We start from the raw sequence: 15,819 nt of genomic DNA on the forward strand, positions 1-15,819 counted from the left end.
CTTTAGCTTGTTATCTATTACTACTCCCAAATCCCTTTCCTCCTTTGTTTGGCTAACTCTAGTTCCATTTAAATAATAGGTTGCCTACTAATGTAGAACCTTGCATTTTCCAATATTAAATCCCGTTTTTCATTTACCTGCTCATTCTCCTAATTTTTGTAGATCCCCTTGTAAAGCAATTAAATCCTGCACTGACCTAATGACCTTATACAACTTTGTATTATCTGCAAAAATAGAGATGTTGCTATTCAAATTGATGCTCCAAATTATTAATAAAAATATTAAAAAGAACAGGGCCCAGTACTGATCCCTGGGGGACTCCACTGATTACCTTTGTCCAATCTGAGTATGATCAGTTTACTACTAATCGTTGCTCCCTGTCTTTATCCAGTCATTTATTAATGAGTTAACATTTCCAGCTATTCCCAGTCCCTTAATTTTGTACATTAATCTTTCATGTGGCACTGTATCAAAATCCAAGTATATCAACCGATTCCCCTTTATCTATAGTTTTACTTCCTCATATAATTTAATTTGATTATTTTAAAATGATCTATTTCGCATAAAACCATGCTGATTTGAATTCATAACTGTGTTTACACAAATATACTCATCAATATAATCCCTTATAATGCCTTCAAGTATCTTTCCCACTATCCATGTCAAACTAATTGGTCTATAGCTTCCTAGATCATCCCTGCTTCCCTTTCCAAAAAGTGGCACCACATTAGCTTTATGGCAGTCCAGGGGTGCTCTACACCTTCCATGGTTTTCAAAGGTGCCAAAAAATGTTATAATTCGTACGACAGACAGATAGAAGATAGATAGATAGACAGATAGATATAGATAGATAGATAGATAGATATATTTTTTATTTTTTACAATACTAGGTGTTTTATTTAGCACAAATTCTAACTTGTTAAATGGTAGCTAGTTACATGGTCTTGCATTAAGAAGGTTGTTTCTATTAGTTAATTTAAAAATACATTTAGCACTTTGAGATTGTAGCATAAAATTATAAATCACATATATAAAAAGAAGTCTACATTATCCCCTTTTCCTGTAATTCCATTCTGAAATTGTGAGCATTTCAGTTCCTATTAGAAATGGAAATACAGTTCACTGTTATATTCCCCACAGCGATTGGCTGCACACTCTAGTGACCTATTTATAACTGTCCCTAATTGGCTACAGCAGAGAAGGTGACCTAAGTTACAACATTATTATTATCAGGTATTTGTAGAGCACCAAAAGATTCTGCAGCGCTATGACATAGGTGGTATCCAAAATAACATTTACAGGGGGCAAGTGGGTAGAGGTCAAGTCAGTAGAGGGCCCTGCCGAGAGTTACAGTGTTGTAGTAGGATCTTATGAATGTGAACTACAAACAGCTGGGCTCATAGGCTTACATGCTATGGGGTTTAAGGGGATAGCAGTGGAGATAGGAAGGCTAGTGTAGGTTGCATGCATCCCTGAAAAGTAGAGTCTTCAGGGAGCACTTGAAGATTTCAAAACTAGGGGAAAGTATTGTGGAGTGAGGCAGAGAGTTCCATAAGATGGGAGCCAGTCTGGAAAAGTCTTGTAAATGGGAATGTGAGGAGGTAACAAGAGAGAAGGTGAGTAGGAGATCATGAGCGGGGCGAAGGGGACGGGAGGGAGAGTATCTGGAGACAAGGTCTGAGATGTAGGGGGAGCAGTGCAGTTGAGGGCTTTGTGTGTCAGAGTGAGTATTTTGTGTTTAATCCTGGAGTCAAGAGGAAGCCAGTGAAGGGATTGGCAGAGAGGTGCAGCAGACAAAGAGTGACGTGTAAGGAAGATGAGCCTAGCAGAGGCATACATTATGGATTGTAAAGGAGCTAGGCGGCAGCAAGGTGGAAGTGGCAGGCTTGAGCCAAGGACTGAATGTGAGGAGTGAAAGAGAGATCTGAGTCAAGTGTGACTCTAAGACATCGGGCATGTGGGGTTGGGGTAATGATGGATTTATCAACAGTTGCAGAGAAATAGCGGGTGGAGATTTTGGAAGTAAAAATAAGGAGCTCGGTTTTGGAAAGATTTAGCTTGAGGTAGTGAGAGGACATCCAAGATGGGATATGAGAGAGACAGTTAGTGACATGGGTTAGCAAGGAAGGAGATAGTTCTGGTGCAGAGAGGAAGATTTGGGTGGCATACAAATGATAATGAAACTCATGGGACTTTATTAAGGAAAATTATGATTAAGTATAGATTGAGAAGAGAAGGGGACCGAGGACAGAGCCTTGGGGTACCCCAAAAGAAAGAGGTAATGGGGCAGAGGATGCCCCAGAGAAGTCTACACTAAAGGTACGGTTAGACAGATAGGATGAGAACCATGAGAGAGTGGTGTTGCAGATGCCGAAGGAATAGAGGGTTTGGAGCAAAAGATGGTGGTTGACAGTATAAAAAGGCTGCAGATATATCAAGGAGGATAAGTAGAGAGAAGTGGCCTTTGGATTTTGCTGTAAGTAGGTCATTGGTAACCTTAACAATTGCTGTGTCTGTGGAGTGTAGGGGTAAAATCCAGATTGCAGTGGGTCAAGGAGGGAGTTTAATGTAAGGAAATGGGATAGACGTCCATATACTAGCTTTTTAAGAAGCTTTGAGGCAAGAGGGAGTAGGGAAATAGGGAAGTAGTTGGATGGGGAGGTTAGATCAAGAGATGTTTTTTTGAGGATGGTGTGACCAGTGCATGTTTAAGAGATGAGGAAATATATCAGTGCTGAGAGGTTGAAGATGTGTGTGAGTATAGGGGTACTATAAGGGCAGAAAATTCTTCTTCTGTAACAAGAGTAAGAGAGCTACATTTTTGGCTATGTGGTTTTTGGATGAGTGTGAGCTTTTTTTGGGGGGGAGGGGAGACCGATAGAATGTTGAGAGCCGGTTTCAAGTCTGATAGAGTTGATTTTGTTGTTAAAGTAGCTGGCAAAATCTTGAGCTGAGAGAGAAGTTGTAGTGGAAGGTGAGGATGGGTGGAGAAGAGTATTGAATGTGGAGAACAGATGTTTTGGGTTTGAAGAAAGAGTAGAGATAAGAGTAGAGAAGTAATGTTGCTTAAAAAGATTAAGTGCAGAAAAGTAAGAGTTGAAGATGAACTTATAGTGAAGAAAGTCAGCTGAACTCCGAGATTTCCTCCAGTGTCACTCATCAGTAAGGGAACATCTGCGTAGGTACCATGTCAGAGGAGTATGCCAGGGCTGAAGATGAGTGTATGGCAACATGGCAACTTACATTGTTTTATAGACACTAAGGGGTAGATTTATCAAAAGTCGAGCGGACATGATTCACTTCATAAATGTAGCCCTAAAACTATACAAGTATTTTGTCAATATTTAAACAGCTAATCAAACTTTATAAAATACATCTACGGTATTCTCAGACTAATCTTTTCATTGAATGCATCATTCTACCTAACATTTATTTACCGCTAGATTTGGAGTTTTGTCAGTAACGTCCCGAAAAACTAACGCCGGCTTTTTTCTGGCCGCACCATAAAAATAACTCTGGTATTGAGAGTCCACAAAAAGGCTGCGTTAGGCTCCAAAAAAGGAGCGTAGAGCATTTTTAACGCAGCTTCAACTCTCGATACCAGAGTTGCTTACGGACGCGGCCAGCCTCAAAAATGTGCTCGTGCACGATTCCCCCATAGGAAACAATGGGGCTGTTTGAGCTGAAAAAAAACCTAACACCTGCAAAAAAGCCGCGTTCAGCTCCTAACGCAGCCCCATTGTTTGCTATGCAGTAACCCTTCCTACGTCTGCACTTAACACTCTAACATGTACCCCGAGTTTAAACACCCCTAACCTTACACTTATTAACCCCTATTCTGCCGCCCCCGCTATCGCTGACCCCTGCATATTATTATTAACCCCTAATCTGCCGCTCCGTACACCGCCGCTACTTACATTATCCCTATGTATCTCTAATCTGCTGCCCCTAACACCGCCGACCCCTATATTATATTTATTAACCCCTAATCTGCCCCCCACAACGTCGCCTCCACCTGCCTACACTTATTAACCCCTAATCTGCCGAGCAGACCGCACCGCTATTATAATAAAGTTATTAACCCCTAATCCGCCTCACTAACCCTATAATAAATAGTATTAACCCCTAATCTGCCCTCCCTAACATCGCCGACACCTAACTTCAAACATTAACCCCTAATCTGCCGACTGGAGCTCACCGCTATTCTAATAAATGTATTAACCCCTAAAGCTAAGTCTAACCCTAACACTAACACCCCCCTAAGTTAAATATAATTTAAATCTAACGAAATTAATTAACTCTTATTAAATAAATTATTCCTATTTAAAGCTAAATACTTACCTGTAAAATAAACCCTAATATAGCTACAATATAAATTATAATTATATTATAGCTATTTTAGGATTTATATTTATTTTACAGGTAACTTTATATTTATTTTAACCAGGTACAATAGCTATTAAATAGTTAAGAACTATTTAATAGCTAAAATAGTTAAAATAATTACAAATTTACCTGTAAAAGAAATCCTAACCTAAGTTACAAATAAACCTAACACTACACTATCACTAAATTAATTAAATAAACTACCTACAATTACCTACAATTAACCTAACACTACACTATCAATAAATTAATTAAATACAATTGCTACAAATAAATACAATCAAATAAACTAACTAAAGTACAAAAAATAAAAAAGAACTAAGTTACAAAAAATAAAAAAATATTTACAAACATAAGAAAAATATTACAACAATTTTAAACTAATTACACCTACTCTAAGCCCCCTAATAAAATAACAAAGCCCCCCAAAATAAAAAAATGCCCTACCCTATTCTAAATTACTAAAGTTCAAAGCTCTTTTACCTTACCAGCCCTGAACAGGGCCCTTTGCGGGGCATGCCCCAAGAAATACAGCTCTCTTGCCTGTAAAAAAAAACATACAATACCCAAGCCCCCCAACATTACAACCCACCACCCACATACCCCTAATCTAACCCAAACCCCCCTTAAATTAACCTAACACTAAGCCCCTGAAGATCATCCTACCTTGTCTTCACCATACCAGGTTCACCGATCAGTCCAGAAGAGCTCCTCCGATGTCCTGATCCAAGCCCAAGCGGGGGGCTGAAGAGGTCCATGATCCGGCTGAAGTCTTCATCCAAGCGGGGCAGAAGAGGTCTTCCATCCGATTGAAGTCTTCATCCAAGCGGCATCCATCCGGAGCGAAGCGGCAGCATCCTGAAGACCTCCACCGCGGAACATCCATCCTGGCCGATGACTGAACGACGAATGACGGTTCCTTTAAATGATGTCATCCAAGATGGCATCCCTCGAATTCCGATTGGCTGATAGGATTCTATGAGCCAATCGGAATTAAGGTAGGAATATTCTGATTGGCTGATGGAATCAGCCAATCAGAATCAAGTTCAATCCAATTGGCTGATCCAATCAGCCAATCAGATTGAGCTTGCATTCTATTGGCTGATCGGAACAGCCAATAGAATGCGAGCTCAATCTGATTGGCTGATCGGATCAGCCAATCGGATTGAACTTGATTCTGATTGGCTGATTCCATCAGCCAATCAGAATATTCCTACCTTAATTCCGATTGGCTGATAGAATCCTATGAGCCAATCGGAATTCAAGGGACGCCATCTTGGATGACGTCATTTAAAGGAACCGTCATTCGTCGTTCAGTCATCGGCCAGGATGGATGTTCCGCGGTGGAGGTCTTCAGGATGCTGCCGCTTTGCTCCGGATGGATGCCGCTTGGATGAAGACTTCAATCGGATGGAAGACCTCTTCTGCCCCGCTTGGATGAAGACTTCAGCCGAATCATGGACCTCTTCAGCCCCCCGCTTGGGCTTGGATCAGGACATCGGAGGAGCTCTTCTGGACCGATCGGTGAACCTGGTATGGTGAAGACAAGGTAGGATGATCTTCAGGGGCTTAGTGTTAGGTTTATTTAAGGGGGGTTTGGGATAGATTAGGGGTATGTGGGTGGTGGGTTGTAATGTTGGGGGGCTTGGGTATTGTATGTTTTTTTTTACAGGCAAGAGAGCTGTATTTCTTGGGGCATGCCCCGTAAAGGGCCCTGTTCAGGGCTGGTAAGGTAAAAGAGCTTTGAACTTTAGTAATTTAGAATAGGGTAGGGCATTTTTTTATTTTGGGGGGCTTTGTTATTTTATTAGGGGGCTTAGAGTAGGTGTAATTAGTTTAAAATTGTTGTAATATTTATCTTATGTTTGTAAATATTTTTTTATTTTTTGTAACTTAGTTCTTTTTTATTTTTTGTACTTTAGTTAGTTTATTTGATTGTATTTATTTGTAGCAATTGTATTTAATTAATTTATTGATAGTGTAGTGTTAGGTTAATTGTAGGTAATTGTAGGTAGTTTATTTAATTAATTTATTGATAGTGTAGTGTTAGGTTTATTTGTAACTTAGGTTAGGATTTCTTTTACAGGTAAATTTGTAATTATTTTAACTATTTTAGCTATTAAATAGTTCTTAACTATTTAATAGCTATTGTACCTGGTTAAAATAAATACAAAGTTACCTGTAAAATAAATATAAATCCTAAAATAGCTATAATATAATTATAATTTATATTGTAGCTATATTAGGGTTTATTTTACAGGTAAGTATTTAGCTTTAAATAGGAATAATTTATTTAATAAGAGTTAATTAATTTCGTTAGATTTAAATTATATTTAACTTAGGGGGGTGTTAGTATTAGGGTTAGACTTAGCTTTAGGGGTTAATACATTTATTAGAATAGCGGTGAGATTCGGTCGGCAGATTAGGGGTTAATAATTGAAGTTAGATGTCGGCGATGTTATGGAGGGCAGATTAGGGGTTAATACTATTTATGATAGGGTTAGTGAGGCGGATTAGGGGTTAATAACTTTATTATAGTAGCGCTCAGGTCCGGTCGGCAGATTAGGGGTTAATAAGTGTAGGCAGGTGGAGGAGACGTTGAGGGGGGCAGATTAGGGGTTAATAAATATAATATAGGGGTCGGCGGTGTTAGGGGCAGCAGATTAGGGGTACATAGGGATAACGTAGGTGGCGGTCGGCAGATTAGGGGTTAAACATTTTTTTTTGAGTGTCGGCGATGTGGGGGGACCTCGGTTTAGGGGTACATAGGTAGTTTATGGGTGTTAGTGTACTTTAGAGTACAGTAGTTAAGAGCTTTAGAAACCGGCGTTAGCTCAGAAAGCTCTTTACTACTGACTTTTTTCCTGCGGCTGGAGTTTTGTCGTTAGATGTCTAACACTCACTTCAGCCACGACTCTAAATACCGGAGTTAGAAAAATCCCATTGAAAAGATAGGATACGCAATTTACGTAAGGGGATCTGCGGTATGGAAAAGTCGCGGCTGAAAAGTGAGCGTTAGACCCTATTTTGAGTGGCTCCAAATACCGGCGGTAGCCTAAAACCAGCGTTAGGAGCCTCTAACGCTGGTTTTCACGGCTACCGCCAAACTCTAAATCTAGGCCTTAGTGTTTAATGTCCCTTTACAGTATAAAATAAATAAAGTTTATTAATACATACAAATAAAAAATAAAAAGTTTGTTTTTGTAATAACAAATAGAAATGAAATTGTGTTTTTTTAGTCCACTCATTCATTATTAGTGAGGGGTTATCTTGTTCCACTTGTATTTTAATAAACTCCTTGCAAAATAGATGCAGTGTTTATGCTAATCCTATATTATGATATATCATGTTAATGTGTAACTGGAGTGATCAGGGAGTTACGTTTCTTCAGTGCAGACAGTTTTTTTATTAGCAGCGTTAATATGTATTTCTTTAGTTGCTGCAAATCACTAGCTAAGTATTGTACATTAAAGCGAAAATAAGGGAGTTTTTGTTAAATATAACTTTATTTAATATGCACCTTCTTTATCATAAAGTGTGTGTTATTTTCCTTTTGTAAAGCAATTTAAATCTAATGCTGAAAGCAAACATTTTTATTCAGAGAATATATCATTTAGAGGCCACTTTTCTGTTCTGTGCATAATTTAAAAGCTTAGGCTAGGAAAATGGTATAGAGCAGAGAGAAATAAAAATATTATTTTCCTCAATGATACAAGAGAGCTTTTTAACAAAGCAGTTGTAGAAATACCCTAATAGAGAACATTATAATTTATACAAAATATGCCAAATTGCTAAATTGGACATCATTGAATACATTAAGGGTATCGCACAATCTTTTGATATATTGATCATAGTAGAAGAAATAAAGAGATTTTTTTATCACTTTTATTACGATTACATTAACAATAGCTGAGATTAGATAAAACTCATTACTGATACCAACATCTTACTGCAAAAACAATTCACTACATTATCTCAACTAGAAATTTGCAGAATTTTTAAAGAGTTGAAGCTGCCACAAGTTGCAAGATCAGCTTCAATAAAACTAATAGGTATAACCGTTAACCTCTCTCTACATCAAACAATTTTTACTGTCAGAGGTACTGGCTTCCAAAAAAATGCCTAAAACAAATAAAAAATAAACTCCCTCTATAAAATAATTAAAGGGACGGTCTACACCAGAATTTTTATTGTTGTAAAAGATAGATAATCCCTTTATTACCCATTCACCAGTTTTGCATAACCAACACAGTTATAATAATACACTTTTTACTTCTGTAATTACCTTGTATCTTGGCCTCTGCAGACTGGCCCCTTATTTCAGTTTTTTGACAGACTTGCATTTAGCCAATCAGTAACAATCAGTGCCTTCTCATTTGTAACTCCAAGGGAGTGGTCACATTGTTATCTGTTTGACACACATGAACTAACACCCTCTATCTGTGAAAAGCTGCCAGATGCATTGAAATAAGGGGCAGCCTCAAGGGCTTAGAAATTTGCACATGAGCATACTTATGTTTAGCTTTCAACAAAGAATACCAATAGAACAAAGCAAATTTGATAATAAAAGTGAATTGGAAAGTTGTTTCAAATTGCATGCCCTATTTGAATCATTTAATCGTTTAATTTTGACTAGACTGTCCCTTTAAAGGAAAGGTTTAGGGGAAGTAAAATAAAATTGTGTCAGCTTTGAAGCAGTGAGATATGACCATGAAATACTTCACAGGGACAAAAGTCTTTTAATGATTTTGGCATACTTGAACAAAGTTTAGGTTATAAGCCCTGACCACAACCAGTACTGTTTTCATATCAGTTCTTGTTCAATTCAGAGAGAATACATAGAAAATTAGGTTAAAAAAATATGGAAATCCATTGAATTCAACCTATACAAATCTTATATTATCTCCAATAATGGTTCCAGTTAATATTTTATTAATCCCATTAAAAAGATGACCAATTTAACACCAGCAATCATATCCATGAATTCTGTTGCTAGTCAGAAATGTATCCAAATAATTTTTAAATGTATCTAATGTATTGGAATTTACTACCTCCTTAGGAAATGAGTTCCACAATGTAATTGTTCTTACAGTGAAAAAACATTTAAATTACTGGATATTAAATCTCTTTTCCATCAGCCTTAAATTGTGACCTCTTGTCACAAACAATTTTCTTGAAATAAACAGAGCTTCCACCATCTCTGCATATAGGCATTAAATATATATTTATATAAAGTAATCATGTCACCTCTGAATCACCTTTTTTCTAGAGAAAACAGACCCAGTTTTGCTAACCTCTCCTCATAGCTTAAATTATATATTCACCCTATTACTTTTGTGGCCGTCTCTGAACAATTAATTGGTCTGCAATGACCTGCATTCTGCACCCATCTTAAGCTTGTTATCTATTATTACTCGCAAATCCCTTTCCTCCTCTGTTTTGCTAAGTCTAGTCCCATTTAAATAATAGATTGCCTGCTTATTTTTACTTCCAAAATGTAGATCCTTACATTTTCCAGTATTAAATCTTGGTGTCGTCAATCAGTGAGAGGCCTAGTTGGTCTGTTATGAGGTAGTCAATTCTGGTGTAGACAGGGTGTGGGTATGAGAAGAAGGTGTAGTCCCGTTTGTTTGGATGTAGAGATCTCCATATGTCATGCAATTTTAGTGAGCGGAGTTGTGCGTTCACATTTCTAATTACTCTGTGTGGTGTGGTGGTTTTCCCTGATGAGGTGTCCAGGTGAGGTTCTAGAGGTAGATTAAAATCGCCCGCTAGAAGCAGTACACCTCTTGTGTGCTCCAAGATCAGCTGTGTCAGCTGTTTGAGCACAATGTGTTGGCCTTGGTTTGGTAGGTAGGCATTGGCTATGGTGATATGGGAGTTAAATAGGATTCCCGCCACTAAGAGGTAGGAGCCGTTAGTGTCTTTAAAAACTTTGGTTGGTTGGAAAGGTATCGAGTTTTTGATGAAAATGCCTACACCGCCTTTCTTTGAGCAGCCTGATGCCAGATAAAAGGTGTTGTACCTGTGTGCAATATACCTAGGTTCCCTCCCTTTTTTGAAGTGAGTCTCTTGGATACAAATAATATCCCCTCCTGCCTTGTGTAATTGTGTGAAAGCGATCGACCGCTTTTCAGGGCTATTAAGCCCCTTGGCATTGATGGACATGAATTTAATGGGGCGCGGCTGCATGTTTTGGGGGTATGAATGGTCCGGCCTGGTAGCGCCAGACCACTGTGACTGTGCTTAGTTTGTTTGTGAGTGTGCGGGCGCGCTGGAGGCCGGGCAGCGACTGTCGGGTCTGTGGGGTTCTCTCCTTCTGTCGGTCTGTGGTATGTGTGGTGTCTAGGGCTCCTCTGTACTGTGGAAGGTAGGAGGTGGGATACAGAAAGAGGGAGTAGGGATAGGAAATAGGGGGAGGGGGGGGATTAGGAGGGTGGAAGGTGGGAAGGGTAAGAATGCAGATAATCACGGTATGAGAACAGTACAATCTCGCTATAGAGGTTGAAGTTGTATAAAATGGTATTACTCTGCAGAGCTATAAAAAACAGCAATCAATATTAACAGTTAACTAACAGAATAGGTAACTAACAAGTTAGGGTAATATCCCCGTCAACAAACCCAGCATTAGAAAAAATAATTCAACAGATAACAGTGTATTACATACGACCTGTAGCCTTGATTCAGGAACTACCCCCTGGCCTGGGCCGAGGGGGTGAGCAGTCCAAGTGTTGATGTGGTTCCTCCACATCATCAGTGACAGTCACTAGTGAGGGGTGTTTGTGAAAGCCCCTTTCAGTGTGAAATGTAGATGCAGATCACCCTCGGCTCCCAGGAGGGGGTCCTAGTATAGAGCTGTCCTTCATCTGGTCCTCTGTCTGGATGCGTATCTGTAGGGCCTCACAAAACTGAGGTAAATCATCTTGAGCTTTGTAGATGGCTGTGGTGTTGCCATTATTGGCGATGATACTGACCGGGAACCCCCACCGGTAAGCTATCTTCTTGTCTCGAAGCACTGTGGTTATATGGTTAAGTTCCCTCCTTTTCTGGAGTGTCGTGGGGCTTAAATCTGTGAAAATCTGGATGCGGCAGCCTGCATGTGTAATTTCCTGTTTCTGCCGTGAGTGTTTTAGAATGCCCTCCTTGTCCTTGAAGTGCAGCAATTTCAGAATGACATCCCTGGGGGGTGCTTTAGGAGGAGGTTTGGCCCTAAGGGCTCTGTGTGCTCTTTCAATAATGACCTCAGGGGCATTCTCGTCTCCTTTTAACGTGCAAAACAGGGCCTGTAGACAGCCCTCCAGGGCTCCTGGGAATATGGATTCAGGAATTCCTCGAACTCTCAGATTATTCCTCCTGCCCCTGTTGTCTAAGTCCTCTACCTTCTCTAGTAGATTGTGTATGGTTTCTTCCTGATCATAGAGAAGGCGGGACATGTGGGTGATGTCATTACTGGTAGTGTTATGATTCTCTTCTAGGTTAGTGACTCTCTGTGTCACCCTTGATAAGTCCCTTTTAAGATCACCATACCAGCCCTTTACTTCAGATAGCATTTCTTTGAAGTCTTCTTTAGTGCATAAAGTTTTGAGGTCTTCTCTGGTGATTGGTTGCATATTGTCATGATTTGGGCTCTCAGTTTGAGTGCTGGGCTGTGAGCTAGTTGCAGGCACATTGTTTTCTGAGGATTGCTGTGTGCGCTTTGGTGTGAGATCAGATTGTCTTAAAAACTGCTGCATGGTCCTGGGTTGTGGTATATTGTCCAGCTTGGTTGTTTTTTTCCCCGGCATACTTATGGAATAAGGTGGAGGCTGGAGTGGATAGAGGACAATTGTTCTTTTAGTGATGTGATGGGCCCGCAGTAAGATTAATAAAATAAAGGCGGTTGTGATATTTTTTGAGCTTGTCTTCCCTGCTCTCTGTAAGGGATTGCTGCCCTATATTCTGCTTTTCAGGGTGATAAAGGCTGATGCGTATAATGACTGGCCGTTTATGTAGGAGCCAGAGAGAAAGATTGTGGCTTAAAGGGGTTCAGGCTGGCATGTGAGCCGTGACTCCTGTGACTTGTAAAGAGTTACAATCCTGTGAACCGTCTTTTTGCCCTGAGTAACTTAAGAGTCTCTTGAGTGCAGTTGCTGCCTTAAGAGGGCTGTGTAAGTGCACATGCTCTGATTTTCGGTTTTTGTTTTACCCCCCTAAGGGCAGGTGAGCCGGTAGGCCGATGGTGGTGGCAGAGACAGGAGTAAATCCCCAGGGGGTGCACAATGTATGTGTTGCGCGGTGACCGCTATGTGCCTTATAGGTATGCCCCTTGAGACAGTATCTGTCAAAGCGTGCCCCCTCCTTAATGAGGGCTCCGGTGATCTTTCGAGCGCCTAGTCTTTGCAATCCCCTAAGCCGTGATTGGTGGCTATGTGGTAGGGCTGTGGGTGGTTGAGGCCGGTGCTGCTTGAGGCCTGCGGTGCACTCTGTCTTACCTCGTCAACGCGGTGTGCGGGTCATGCCCTGAGAGCTGCGGTCGGTTGCGGGATCGTTGTCGGACGCCGTAGCGTCTCGCTGGATAGGGTCTGGCTAGGTAGTATTGCTGAGGCCTAAGTGCGTGTTGTCTGCACCTCCAGGTCCGGGCGCCGCCCGTTGTTAGGAGCGGATCCGGTGGCGATGAGGAGGATTTGCGGCTGAAGGGATGTCGGGTCAGGGTCAGTGCACTGTCGCCTCTGGTGTGGGGTTATGTTTGCGGCTCAGGTCGTGTATGGCTGCTGGGTTTGAGGACTTAGGGCCTAGGAGCTATTGTGCTATGCGGCCATTTCTCTGAACGGCCAAGCTCCGCCCCAAGGGGTTAATCACTTTGACTAAAAAATATTGGAGCTTGCAGTTGTGGGACTTCTGTGTCTCTGTGAGCTAATCATTGACTCAAATTGACTCAAATTCAATCAGCGAGTTTTATGTTCATTAGCATTTAAAGATAGGTTCCATTCATTGTTCAAATTGTTTTTTTTTTTTTTTAATAGCTGTATTTAATTGCTGTTCCCATTGGAAATAATAGTAAAAAAAATGAAGCAAATATTCTGAAATAAATGCCCATATGAATTAAATTTGGCCAAACTGAATGTTCCAGAACAAATATTTCAGACAAACTTAATTTTTCACCCATGAACATCTCTGCAATATACCTCTGCTGATTATATAAAACAATCATATGGGATTAAATTAAATGCATTCAAAATATACCCAATAATTACTCCTTATTTAGTAATATTTTTATATTTATATATCCTTATTTAGTCAATGAACCCAAAAACTAGTGTTACATTCTACCACAGGATGAGGAACCAAATGATGGGTGTATGAGACATGATCTCTAAATAATTCTAAAATAAAATGTTGTTAGGTAAAATTATTTACTATCACCATTATTGTTTTTGCATTTCACAAAAATAATCAGCAAAAATCTCACTAGTTGAAGGTAGCTTGTGTATTTGAGATTTTATTTTATATAAATAAGCATGAAAATAATACTTAAAATAAAACCAAGCTATTGACAATTTTTTAAGTCATACTGGTACCCAATAGGACTGGTGCCAATAATGATTTTGAATGTCTGGCAAAGGCGATACAGGGAAATATTGAGCAATATATTGGGGGTCTATAATCATGAAAAGGTGAAACTGATCTAGCACCAGCCACTAGACTGACTTTTTGCTCAAAAACATCTCATCACACATATGAAGGTTAGTATTTAAAGGGATTTTAAAAATAAACGGCTAGATTACGAGTTGTGCGTTAAGGTAAAAAAAGCAGTGTTAACAGGTCCTAACGCTGCTTTTTTACGCTCGCTGCTATTATGAGTCTTGCAGGTATAGGTGTACCGCACATTCTTTTGGCCTTACCGCAAATCAACTTACGTAAATTTCGTAAAGGCTTTTTTCTATGGGACTTCCGTAGTGCCGGTATTACGAGTTTGTCCTGGGAGGCCAAAAAGTGAGCGGTACGCCCTCTACCGCCAAGATTCCTAACGCATTTTAAAGTCAGTAGTTATGAGTTTTACGCTACAAAGCGGTAGCATAAAACTCATAACTAAAGTGCTAAAAAGTACACTAACACCCATAAACAACCTATTAACCCCTAAACCAAGACCACCCGCATCACAAACACTAAAAGAAAATTATTAACCCCTAAACTGCCGCTCTGGACATCGCTGCCACTAGAATAAACATATTAACACCTGAACCGCTGCACTCCCGTCTCACAAACACTAGTTAAATATTATTAACCCCTAATCTGCTGCCCCAACATCGCCGCCACCTACATTACTACATTATACTTATTAACCCCTAATATTCCGCTCCGGACATCGCCACCACCTACATTATACCTATTAACCCCAATCTGCTGCCCCCAACATTGCCGCCACCTAGCTACATTTATTGACCCCTAATCCCCCATCCCCAACGTCGCCGCAACTATTCTAAATTTATTAACCCTTTAAACCTAAGTCTAACCCTAACCCTAACACCCCCTAACTTAAATATAATTTAAATAAATCTAAATACAAATTACTATCTGTGATGAGAGTGGGAAGTGACGTCACCAGATTGGGGGCAGGGCTTAGGACCGTTTGTCTGTGTTGCAATTACTTAGTGAGATCAATGCTACCAGATGTATGTTTCCATGCTCTGCAATAAAATAGAATTGTACCATCTTTGCTGTGTCCTGCATGTGTCCTGCATCTCATGACATGGTGTCAGAAGTTCTTGCCTGCGCTTCTGTTTTCTGATCGATGACAATGTCAAATTTTACCCCACCTGAGCCTTTTGATTTCTCTGAGCCTACACTTGACTTGACGTCAGCAGTTTCAGCGCTTCAGGATTGCTTCCAAGCTGGACAAGGAGAGTGGTGAAGTACAAGTTAATTCTCTTTTATACTCTATGGGGAAAGATGTGGAGCCATTATTCCATGCTTTTACTTTCCAAGAAGGGGAAGAATTTGACTTTGAAATAGTTATGAATAAACTCAGTGCCCACTTTGTTCCCAAAAGAAATGTGATTCATGAGAGGACTTGTTTTCACAAACATGCTCAGCGCGTGGGAGAATCTGTGGAGTCATTTGTGTGCAGCCTGTATGAACTAGCTGAATTCTGTGAGTTTGGTGTTGCTAAAGAAGAGCAAATCAGAGACAGAATAGTCATTGGAATTGCAGATGCTGAAGTCTCACTGAAGCTACAGTTAGAGTCTGATTTAACATTAGATGGAGATATTAGGATGGCCCACCAGAGTGAACTGGTGAAAAAGCAAAGTGCTGATCTGAGGTCTGAGAGTATTGTGGATGAATTGCAGCAGTTCAGGAGAACTGCTAGTGAAAGGCACAGTGTGAGCGGTAGACCTAAGACAACAGATAGGCCTAGAAGTGGATGGGCGCAGAATGCCCGATGCACACGGTGCA

Source organism: Bombina bombina, chromosome 11 (assembly GCF_027579735.1).
Source record: "Bombina bombina isolate aBomBom1 chromosome 11, aBomBom1.pri, whole genome shotgun sequence".
Classification (NCBI taxonomy): Eukaryota; Metazoa; Chordata; class Amphibia; order Anura; family Bombinatoridae; genus Bombina; species Bombina bombina.